This window comes from Odocoileus virginianus, chromosome 2 (assembly GCF_023699985.2).
Source record: "Odocoileus virginianus isolate 20LAN1187 ecotype Illinois chromosome 2, Ovbor_1.2, whole genome shotgun sequence".
Taxonomy (NCBI): domain Eukaryota; kingdom Metazoa; phylum Chordata; class Mammalia; order Artiodactyla; family Cervidae; genus Odocoileus; species Odocoileus virginianus.
The window spans coordinates 71,875,436-71,887,484 of NC_069675.1; the positions used below are offsets into that span (position 1 = coordinate 71,875,436).

The window sequence follows — 12,049 nt, forward strand, 5'->3', positions numbered from 1 at the left end:
ATAAAATGATTCAGTAATATATATATATTTTCAGATTTTTCATTATAGGTTTTTATAAGATGCTGAATACAGTTCCCTGTGCTATTCATTAAATCCTTGTTTCTTGGCTATTTTATATGTAATAGTGTATATCTGTTCATCCTATGCTCTTAATTTATCCCTCTTCTTCCTCTCCTTTGGTCATCGTAAGTTTGTTTTCTATGTCTATGAATCTGTTTCTGTTTTGTAAATAGCAGTATTTTTTAGATTCCACATATAAGTGATACCATAAACATTTGCCTTTCTCTGTCTGACTTTACTCAGTATGAAATCTCTAGGTCTATCCATGTTGCTGCAAATGGCAAAATTTCATTCTTTTTTATGGCTGTATAGTATTCCATTGTGTGTAATGGAATATACATGTCTACACACACACATATAGATCCACACTCACACCCACACACACATACACACATATATATACACACACACACCACATCTTCTTTATCCATTCATCCGTTGATGGATACTTAGGTTGCTTCCAAGTCTTGGCTGTTGTAAATAATGCTGCTTTGAACACTGGGGTACATGAAGCTTTTTGAATTAGAGTTTTTGATTTTTCCAGATACATGCCCAGGAGTAGGATTGTTGGATCATATGTGGCTCTATTTTTAGCTTTTTAAGGAACCTCCATACTGTTTTCCATAGTGGTTGAGCCAAGAGTGCAGGAGGAGAACATGGCTTCTTGCATGAACACGCCATGTGGCAGCGGACGGCCTAGGCTTTGCATCTGTCAGCTGGGGATAATTTGGGGCTGTGAACTCACTGGTCAGAGCCAACCTCAAGAATCCCATGGTAGCAGGTTATTTCTCCACATTGACCCCTGCCTACTCTTCTGGCGGGTATTCCTTCTGGATCCCAGGCTAGTTTGCTTTTCTTCAGCCCTGCCAGAACACTGCCATTGCTTTAAAAAAATGAAGACACTTTTTATTGAAAAGTGTATGTAAACATGAAAATCCATCTCCAGTCTTCTTTCCAGATGGGAAAAGCCCTGCTGAAAGGTGCCAGGTGGGAGTGCTCTGGTCCCACCTCTGTCTGGGGAGCACTCCCTCCCCCCTGGCTGGCAAACCCAGTCTCCAGCTCTTTCTCTCTCTCAGTGCTGGGCCAGGGGCTGTTACATTAGATCATCCCTCCGAATGGGAGGAGGAAAAGGAAAGGAAAGTGAAGTCGCTCATTTGTGTCCGACTCCTTGCGACCCCATGGATGGTAGCCTACCAGAGACATGAGCAGGTCTTTCTCCGTCCATGGCATTTTCCAGGCAAGAGGACCGGAGTGGGTTGCCATTTCCTTCTCCAGGGGATCTGTCTGACTCAGCGATCGAACCTGGGTCTCCCGCATTGCAGGCAGACGCTTTACAGTCTGAGCCACCAGGGAAGCCCAGATAATGGGAGGAGGAGTCACTGCAATTAAAACCCAGGAAAGCAAGATCTGTGCTGGCTAATGATGTGGCTTTGGGTCCTGAGGCATACTTTAAATTTTATAGGTCATGCAAATCCACTTTCCCCCTCCTTACCTCCAGCAAAAATAGAGGAGAAAAGTTGCATTTGCTAGTAAGCCGGGGTGTCCTAATAGGGAAGCTACATGAGGTCACGGGGGTCCACTTAGAGGTCTCAGGCAGCAAAGAGTGAATATGATTTCCCAGAAACAAGTGTTCTTTCCATGGGGGCATTTCAGCCACAAAGTCGCTAAAAAATTAACAGCTCCACGAGAACTCCTATTCAGGAAGAATTAAACTGGCTACTTCGATTCCACACTCCTCAAAGCTTCAGGCGTGGAAGCAGCTGCAGGGAGAGCTGGAACATACGAATTTTGAACTGAGACCCTGTGGATGCTCCAGTCTGGTCCGAGAGCCCAGACCCAAAGTGGGAGGTGGGAAAAACCACAGGCTGTCTCAGGCTTGTGCACAAGCTCAGTCTAGGTCAAGGACTGCCTCCCCACTCATCAACGTTTTGACCTTCTGCCTCAGTCTGCTCAGCTGTATAATGGGAACACAAACACCTACCCATAGGCCTGCTGGGAGATTAAACGAAGTATTCAAGGAAGTACTCAGAAGACTACTGACACACAGTAGGTTCTTAATAAACATTAGAGCTTATTGTTTGCTCTTGTCTGTCTCCCAAATGATCTTCCTGAGACCCAAGTCTGGTTTCCTCTCATTGAAAACCCTTTAGAGGTTGCACAAAACTATAAGTCCCTTGAACAACAGACTCTAACTTACTCATCTCTCTATCAGTAGACCTTGTCCTGTACTTGACAGACAGTATGTGCTCAACAAATGCCTGTGGAAAAGCAAAGAAGGAAATAAAATGAATTTGGTGCTTGTGACATAGTAAATACCTCCAAGGATGAGATGAGAATGTTACACCCTTTTTCTTCACCCTTTTTCTTGAGATGAGAATGTTCTATCAAACAATGAATAAACAAATAAGATAGATACAAGTTTGGTTAGTGACTAAGTACACAGAAGGTGTGCTGAACCAATAAGTCCATCTCATCATTTAACATCTTATAAAAAATAATTCAGCTTCCCACCTCCATCCCCTTCTGGATTCTCCTCTACCTGTCCTGCTCAGCTTCTCTGCATCCCAGTGAAAATTCTTCAGGGGTTTCCTGAGCCTCCTGTCTAGTAACTCACCCCCATTCCTTCTTTCAGCTCACTCCTCAGCCCATCACTGCCCCTCAAGTTCTCCTATTAAGGTCACCAACGATATGTACTTGCGTGCTGAGTCACTTCAATTGTGTCTGACTTTTTGCAAACCTATGGGCCACGGCCCGCCAGGCTCCTCTGTCTATGGGCTTCTCCAGGCAAGAATACCGGAGCGGGTTGCCATACCCTCCTGCAGAGGATCTTCCTTCACCCAGGGATCGAACTTGTGTCTCTCATGTCTCCTGCACTGGCAGGTGGGTTCTTTCCTAGAGCCACAAGGGAAGCCCCCATCTATATACACTGCTTGTGCTGAATGCAATGAAAGGTTTCTACTTTTCCTCCTGTTTGCCATACCAGAAGATTTCCATACTGATGATTATTCCTTAAAAGTAGGGATGACAATCATGATATAAACTACTGGGATGGCATGGGCACTGGCCATGTGGATGCACTGACCAGTCAGAATAGTCTCCGGGCATCAGTGGTCAGTCTGTGTGTACAAGCTGAACACAAACCTTGCTTAAACACTTCCTTCCCCATCTCATACATTCCCCCCCATTCCCTTGGTTGCTGTTTCATTCTATTTTGCAGGAACACTTCTCTCTCTCTCTGGCTATTAAATATCAGAGTTCCTTAAGTGTTTTCTCTAGGCTCTCTTCCCCCTTTTTTTTTTTTTTTTTTTTTTAACTCTATTCCTTTCCCCACATGATTCATGCTCAGGGCATTTCTTACCTTCCATATGCTGATGGCTCCTGAAAACACATGATCTCAGCCCCTACCTTTCCTCTGCATTCCAGATCTGTCCACCTCACTGCTAATCCTCCGCCTCTAATCTTGATGTCTCAAAGACAACTCAACGTGCCACACCTCTTCCTCTGACCCAAACAAGGCAAAGCATCAGGGTCTTCCCAAGGGCTCTGGTAGACAGACAGCACTCCTAAAGATCGACTGCACAAACCTGACACCTAGGAGCCTCTCCCTCCATCGCCACCCCATCAATACTGCTTCTGAAGTCTTTATCTCCATCCACTTCTCTTTACCTCCATAGCCGCCTCCCTCTCTTGCAACAGTCCTCACTTGCTTTTCTCCGATGCAGCCAGAGACACTTTTTTCAAAATGCACATCTGATCCTCTTCCTCCCCTGCTTTCAGCCTCCCCGCTCCAGGCTGTGCCTGGACTGGTGACTACTTTCCATCCTGCCTTATCCCCCTGCTCCTGGTCCTCTTGTATGCTCCTGCACACGGGCCGTATTTCAGTTTCCATAATATTCCATACTCCTGTCACAGGGCCATTCTGTGTACTGTTTCCTCTCTCATCCCCTATTAATGCTGATTCAGAGCCCAAGTCAAGTATCAACTCCCGAGGGAAGCCTGCCTTGACCTGAGGCTGTATCACACTCCTATTTATAGAGAGGGTCTCTCTCTTTTCAAGTACCTGGGTTCATAATTATAATTTATGCTTGTAATTATGGGATTAACTCCTGTCTTCCTTGCCTAGAGTGTAAGCTCCATACAGACAGAGCCCATATCTTCTTTTGTTTACCTCTGTGTTTCCAGTCCAGGATGGGCAGCTAACTGCGGTCTCTGGGCCAAACCAGGCCGGTGCCTGTCCATCAAGTTTTACTGGAGCAAAGCTACACCCATGCACTTGTGTATTGTCTGTGGTTGCTTCTGCTGCATAAGAGGTGAGTACAACAACAGAGACAACATGGCCCTCAAAGCTAAAGCATTTTTGCTGTTATTGTTTAGTTGCTAAGTTGTGTCTGACTCTTTGCAACTCCATGGACTGTAGTGGACTGTAGCCAGCCAGGCTTCTCTGTCCCTGGGATTTCCCAGGCAAGAGTACTGGAGTGGGTTGCTATTTCCTTCTCCAGAGGATCTTCCTAACCCAGGGATCAAACCCACGTCTCCTGAGTTTTCTTAATTGGCAGGCAAATTCTTTACCACTGAGGCACCTGGGAATCCCCCAAATATTTAATCTATAGAAAAAGCCTGTGCTCACTTTGGCAGCACATACACTAAAGCTGGAACAATAGAGAGTAGATTTGCACGGCCCCTGCACAAGAATGACACACAAGTACGTGAAGTGTTCCATACTTTAAAAGAAAAAGAAAAAGGCTGCCATCCCCTGCTCTAGGCTGGAGCACTAGTGTCTAACAGAAAGCAGACATTCCAAACAAATTCGCTAAGTGAAGCGTAAACAGGCAAGGAATAAATGAGTTTCTAATAGATGCCTTGCTGTCTGCTGAGTGGCTCAAATGAGCCCTCTCTAGGACAGCCCTGGCCGCTGCAGGCCTGCATGAGAATACTGGGGGCTGTTACCGACGTGCCGACCCCTACTCTTCTGCCCAGGAGTGGGGATCCTTGAGTTTTCTTTGGGTTCCCAGCCAACAGGTCACCACAGGTAAGGAAGGGGTGTTTGATCGGATGTTTGATGGGGCCCCCTGCTCCTGGCTGCTTCTGAGCCAGGGGAACTCTCCCTGGCCATCCCATATCTGCCTGACCCTGTCACAAGCCTGTGACAGCCATAAAGAAGGAAGAGGGAATTTCAGAGTGCCTCCCCGGCCCACCCTGCAACTTTAGGGACACTATGGGGACTCCACGAGAAGTCTCAAATACACAGTGGGGCCTTAGGTGGGGAAGGAACCCAGAAGTCCAACATGACAGACCCAAGGACAGACCTGGTCAGCCCTGGTTGTTCCTCCTGCCTCGTTGCCAAGGCCTCCAGGAGACTGCAGCCTCCGTCCAGAATAAAAGATTACCTTCCCTACTCCAGCCCCCAGAGACCTGGCCCTTTCTCATTCAGAGCTCACTTTGAGTTCAGCCTTTCCTCCAACATCATCCTACACTGCTCACTGTATCTGCACGAGGGCCCTTCCTTCCTCTCTACCCTGCACCACCATCGCAGAGTTACCCTCTCCGATCTCTGTCACCACCCCTCCCAGCTCCAACCCCCGGATCAGGAACGCGCAGCATGAAGCACACAGGAGGGTCTTGCAAACACCTAGGAAAGGCGGAAGGGCCTCAGAACAGCCTGGATCCCCGCTGCACCACCCGCGACACCTGAGATGCTGATGGCCACCGCCCAGCTCCCTCCCGCCCAGGCCTGCTTCTTCTGTGTCTTGTATGACCCAGAGTGACCGTGCCTCCTGCCTCCCACCTCCCTCCATCCAACGCTGGCTCAGCTGGGCCCTGTCAGCACATTTCAGACCAGCCGAGGTGCCTCCAGTGGCCAGCCTGGAGGTTCCTGGACTCCACGCAGGCTTCTTCTGGTGCTGCCCTCCCAGTGGGGGAAGACTCCAGAATTTTAATACTCATAAATAAGATGTAGGAAATTCCCAAAGCAGAGATAAAGCTGCATCCAGGCTGAAGCGTTAAATGTGGCAGGAACAGAAGACGCAATGTGAGCATTTACACCCAAGCACAAGTAGCCAGCAACCTGCAGAGCTGGCGTGGGAGAACGTTTCCGGCTCCTCACTCGTGGGTGCTAGACGCAGGCACCACGTGGCTCTACTAGAGAAAGAGTTTCAGATTTAGTGCTCAGATGTTTTGTTAAGATCCAGCGGAAAGGGAAGGAACACTCCTGGGCGAAGCCCAGATCACTGCTCCGAGGATTCTAGAAGGTCCTCCTCCCTGAATCCTCCTGGGTCCCTGGCTCAGTTCTAGGTGCACTGGGCCCCAGGTGAGGACCCTGCTGGGGGTCCAGCAGAGGTGGCTCCCCTCAGCCCCGCTGCTGCCCCACTGCATCAGGAGCCTGGAGTCTCCTCTGCCTCGACTTCCCCACTGACAAAGACAGGATGCCGGCTTGTGTCGTCTCGCCGGACTCTGCTCTGAAGTGGGATCCTTTGAGAGAGGCTTGGTGGCTGTCTCAGTCAGCTGGAGCCACCAAGATAAAATACCACAGATAGGGAGGCTCAAACAGGAGAAATTCGTTTTCTCACTGTTCTGGAGGCTGGAAGTCCAAGGTCAAGGTGCGGCACCTTCGGTTTCTCCTGAGGCTGCTTGTCCTGGCTTGCAGATGGCAACCTTCTCACTGTGAACTCACAGTCTTTCCTCTGTGCGCACACATATCCCTGGTGTGTCTTTGTGAGTCTAAAGTTCCGCTTTTTCTAAGGACACAGGGTCCACCCATATGACCTCACTTAATTTTAATGGCATCTTTAAAAGTTCTGTCTTCAAATGCAGACACATTCAGAGGTCTCGGGGTTAGGGCTTTGACATATCAATTTTGGGGAGACACAGTTCAGTGTATGACAGTGGCTAATAATGAGCTAAAGAACATGCTTGACCATGTCATGGTAGAATTAAGGAAAATGGAATACCATTCCTCCCTGGATGCTTCATGCAATGGCAAACTTATCTGCCCTCCCAGGAAGTTCTTGAGCAGAAAGATGAATACAATTCATATCCAAAAACACCTTACATTCACTGGATTTCTACTTATTTATTTGACTTTAACCAAAGCCTTCACTGAAAACAGATGAGTTAAACTGGTGATGATGACAATGATGAGAATAATAGTAGATCAGCTCACATCCAACCAAACCAAGCAAAGCTACAAACACTTTTAAGCTAAAATAGGTTAAGTTGATAAGCTTTGTTTTAGACCTGAACTGTAACTCTGAATTACATGGCATTTATAAAATATATATTTAGCTAACCCTTTTACAGATTGCTGTAAATCAGTCATAAAAGGCCAAACTTTGTAGAAGTGGTCTAATTTTAGAGGTGAAACAAAATGCTGTTGCTGATTATTTAAGAGGCTAAAGGCAAACACTACCAAAAGGAGCCAGACCTGAGACGTGCCTATTTTGGAGGCATCAAAGGGAGGTCTTATTAAATTCACAGGGAGTTTTCTCCAGAGACTACAAACTGATTGCACGTGGGGGTATGGACATGAGAAAATAAATAAACGTGCCCCCATCTTCTGTTTCTACAAGTTGTCAAACGCTGCATAAAAGCCTTCATTCTTTTTAAGTGTCAGGCTCTATGGAGTGAGAAGTCAAGGGGAGGCAGCCTGGCTGTTTTTTCCACAGTCCACACTTGGCACTCAGCGTAGAGTCTGGTGGGCAGTAGGGAACCAAGAAATAGTGCTCGTGTGGAATCTGAAGAGCATAATCACTGTGGATGAGATCTGGGAAAGAGGGAAGACCAGAAACAAGCAAGAATCAAGAGATAGAAAAAATCAAGGACACTAGGAACTGAGCCTCCTAACCATCATCAGAGACTGTGCAAATGAATTAAGTAAATCATTATTCAGTTGTCTGATACAATTAGAAAAGGGAGCAGAAAAAGCTGAACAAATAACTGCTTTAAAATGTATAGTCTGCATGTTTTCAAAAATAAACCCAGAATTTTGTAAAGAATGTTTATCAAGGTTATACAAAACATCAAGACTACATTTTAGAGGCCGATTGAAAGCCTGAGGGTTTAAAGAAAATCCACCCTACTAAGCATAAAAATAAAGTTGTTTTTAAAAGTTACTACATGAAATAAAGAATACAAATACTAGCTTACTCTTTTACAAAGCTCACTGTACAATATAATCCAGTAAATCACCACTGTGTGAATGGGAGAGGATGGGAGGGGAAGGGATGGGAGGAAGGGAGAGGAGAGTCATGCATGAGGCTAACAAGAAAGCTGCAGTCAGAGCATGAAAGGCCTGGCTGTGAGGTTAAGGATTTTGTACTTCTCCTCTGGAAAAGGGGAGCCAAGAGGTTTTAAAAGAAGAACTGGCCCCATCAAATTTGTATTTGCAAAAGATGACTCACCGGTTAAAAGCCCCTAATGAAAAAAGTGGCCATCAAGCTGAAACAAATACAAAACAATTAGGCACTGAACAGGCCCCTCAAAGCAGACATGTTCTCCTCATGTGCTGTCTTCACGGACAGTAAACAACAAGCAGGTCCATGCTCAGGGCTTGCTGCCCCAGTTTCAAATGCTGCACAATTCCCACGACATCCATCTTTCCCCCAAACGCCGTCCTAGGACATCTTCCTCCTTAAAGAGTAAATGCAGGTCAAGTAACAAATACAGTAGATTGCCCAGGATAAGAGAAAGCCTGAATTTTCTTCATCAAAGGGAAAAAAAAAAAAAAAACCCAATACCAAGTCTCTCTTATTTTATGATCTGCTTTTTCTAAATATTCATATAAGCTGACCTTTTCAAGGCATCGCCTGGAACTGAAAACATGCTGGTAATAAATCGTGTTTCTTTGGCTTAAACGAAGCGGTGTTATGCTGCGAGTCAGGAGTGGTTTCCATTCCTGGAGACGCTCAGAGAACCGGGCTGCCAGGAGCTGGCAGGGGCTCTGGTTCCAGGGCAAAAGCCCCCCTGTGTCAGTGAGGATCAAGGATAGTATGTGTGTGTGTGTGTAAGGCATCCCCCCTCCCCCGAATTTCCCATCTTCAGTCCTTCCAAAGTACTTTTCTGGGTACTGTGAGTAGAGGGTAGCCAGGTGCCATGGACGCTTCTGGAAGCCTGGTGAAAAGCCAATAGACTCCTTTTCAGAATAATGCGTTTAAATACACAAAATAAATTGCATAGGATGATTCAAGAAACCTGTTACATTTAAACATAGTTATCAAAATGTTAAAAACAAAATGTTAATGTAGTAAATATCCTTCTCTATCAATGCATTAAATAATAAAGTCTAGAGTTATTTTTTTTTAATTGGATTTTTTGACTGTGCTGCACAGTACGTAGGATCTCAGTTCCCGAACCAGGGATGGACACACGCCACCCGCCACTGCCACAAAGCGTGGCGTCTTAACCACTAGACCGCCAGGGAAGTCTTAAGAGTCGTGTTTAACTACTGTAACTTCCAAGTAGTGGTGAATATAAAAGATACTTCGAGATATGTGCAACAAGGAGGAAAATATCTGTGATTCCTACGGGTGACAGAGCCACATACTACTGTGGTTTGTCGCCTACGTTCATGAATTGAAGGGAGCGCCAGCTTTCACTGGGAAAATAAAGCCACATATTTCCCTATTCACACCACAGATGTCCTGTGCTAGACCAAGTATGAAAAACAACAAATGTGCCCTGCAGTGCTCTGAGGTAGGGACGCTACTTCCGAGCTTGATTTAATCTGGGGCATCTCTTAACCTTTCTGGGGACGTTAACACTTGGACTCCATGGGACTGTTGTGCAGATTTAATAGGTTCCTTCCCCTTATTTTTGTCTGTTAAGAAAGAAGCAATTGATGCGCGAGATTAGGAGTGGGTGCACCCAAGGCCTAGACTGTACCCCCTGGAGATCTGGGCCCTGTGACCTGCTCCTGGGGCTTCCCTGGTGGCTCAGTGGTAAAGAATCTGCCTGCCAAAGCAACGGTTCGATCCTTGGGTTGGGAAGATCCCCTGGAGAAGGAAATGGCAACCCACTCCAGTATTCTTGCGTGGGAAATCCCATGGACAGAGGAGCCTGGTGGGCTACAGTCCATGGGGTGTCGCACTCACACACGAGCACACCCTGCCCCTGACCTCACAAGGATGTTTATGAGTCTCTGGTGGGAAAATGGGGCCACATGCTTTGCCCATCATGGAGGATGACTGAAACCAGAAGGACTGAACTTTGAGGTCGTTATTCTGTGTTTTCAGGTGTGTCGGTTATGGTAGGTATCCTGGTTCCATGGCGACTAGTGTGGGGCTTTGAGGCTGTTTCTTGTTGGTGCCCCAGTTTCCCTACTAAATGAGCAACTCTTCTTTACAGAGTTTTGTAAAGGTGGGAGGAGAGAACATGATATTTAGAAAAGGGCCTGGCACTCAGTAAGCACGCAGTAAAAGTGAGAAACTTGATTATAATATTTATTACATCCTTGTCTCAGGCCATGATGATGCCTTGGTTACACCAGAAGCTTCCTTCTTCATCCTCCGAGTGTCTGAAATAAAGCAAAGGCCCAGAATAGAGGGTAGGTTCTTTCCCGGAGTTCCCACATGGCACGTAAGGAAACTTTTATTTTCAATAGTATTTCTGAAAAGTCTCAGTATGGGATATGCAGTACAAGCAAACAAAATCCTAAATCTTCAGAGATATCCTACCTCTTGACCCTGCGCTGGCCCTGGCTGAATTTTCCTGTCGTCTTATACAGCACACACAGTTCTGGGGCAAAAGACACCGCTAGGTGGACATGAGGATAAGCCATGGGGTGGGGGGGAGTGTTTGCAAGACAATTTCTAGAGACACTGGATCCTCATGTCAATAAGAGAAGGCTGTGTGAATAGATAAGAAACTTTACATTTTTTTCTTTTACTTATTATTTTTTATGAAACACAGACTCCTATAAAGGGAGACAACACAGTTCTTATTCTTTACAAGTTTACAGGCTCTCAGGGGAGACAAACCCAGACATGGAAAAGATATAAAAACACACAAAGAAACCACAGTCCCAATATAAATGGGGTGATGACACAGAAATGCTGCTCTAGTGCTCTGGGGTGGAGAAATCTTTAAAAGAAATTTTTGGGGGGCCATGCAGCTTGTGGGATCGTAGTTCCCCAACCAGGGTTTGAACCCACATGCTCAGCAGTGAAAGCACAGGGTCCTAACCACTGGATTGCCAGGGAATTCCCTGGGGTGTGGGAACTCTGTCTTCTCAGAGTCCCTCCAGTGGAGTTCAATGGTCTCATAAAATTCTACCTACCTGCAGATGGAAAGACTCCAGAAGGAAGTCAGTACATGTTCAGGCTGGAGGGATAGATTTCCTTTTCTTTTACCCTGTGACCTTTCTAAAGGTGTCCGTGTCACTTTATGGTTTATAATATTAGCATTAATGTATCATGGCACATGGACAAGTAGGAGCAAAGGGAGGGAGGTTCTTTTCCACCCGGGCTGTGACGACACCCTCTCCCAGTTGCAGAGTAGAAACATTGAGGATACAAAGCGGAGGCCCTCCAGGTGATGTTCCCTGAGCTATTGTGAACATCGGAGCCCAAAGAGGGGCCTTCAGACTGCCTTGGGAAGAGGGGTGGTGTGCAGGAGGCTCTGCACATTTGTGAGGACTTAAAAGGAATATGCAGGGTAACCCAGTCCTTGGGACTCAGGCGCAGCCCCTGTGGGGAGAGTGGTGCAGATGGCAGAAATTGTTGAGGGAATGAAAACAGAGAGGTGCGGTACCTCCAGATAGAGTTTAGGGACAGCCAGGATGAGAAAGATGGTTAAAAACTCCCACTGACCAAAGCCTCTATCTCAGGCACAGCTCAAAGCCTTTTGTGTGTGTTAATACTGGAATTCTCCCCATATTAAGATGAAGAAACTGAAGCTCAGAGAGGTCAAGCCATTTGCCTAATCCCACATAGCCAACTGGCTGTGGACCCAGGATCCAAACCTGCTCATCTGCCTTCAATGATGAAACTTGAAAAAA

General features: G+C 46.4%; 1 protein-coding gene and 1 non-coding gene across 5 annotated transcripts in view; one reads left to right on the forward strand and one right to left on the reverse strand.

The window, feature by feature from the left end:
• KLHL29 (kelch like family member 29) overlaps positions 1-12,049 on the reverse strand; it is a 327,911-nt gene that overhangs the window by 251,819 nt on the left and 64,043 nt on the right. The window lies entirely within an intron of this gene.
• LOC139031603 (U6 spliceosomal RNA) lies at positions 4,680-4,786 on the forward strand. The gene has a single exon (XR_011484102.1). It is a non-coding gene; the product is annotated as a U6 spliceosomal RNA (small nuclear RNA).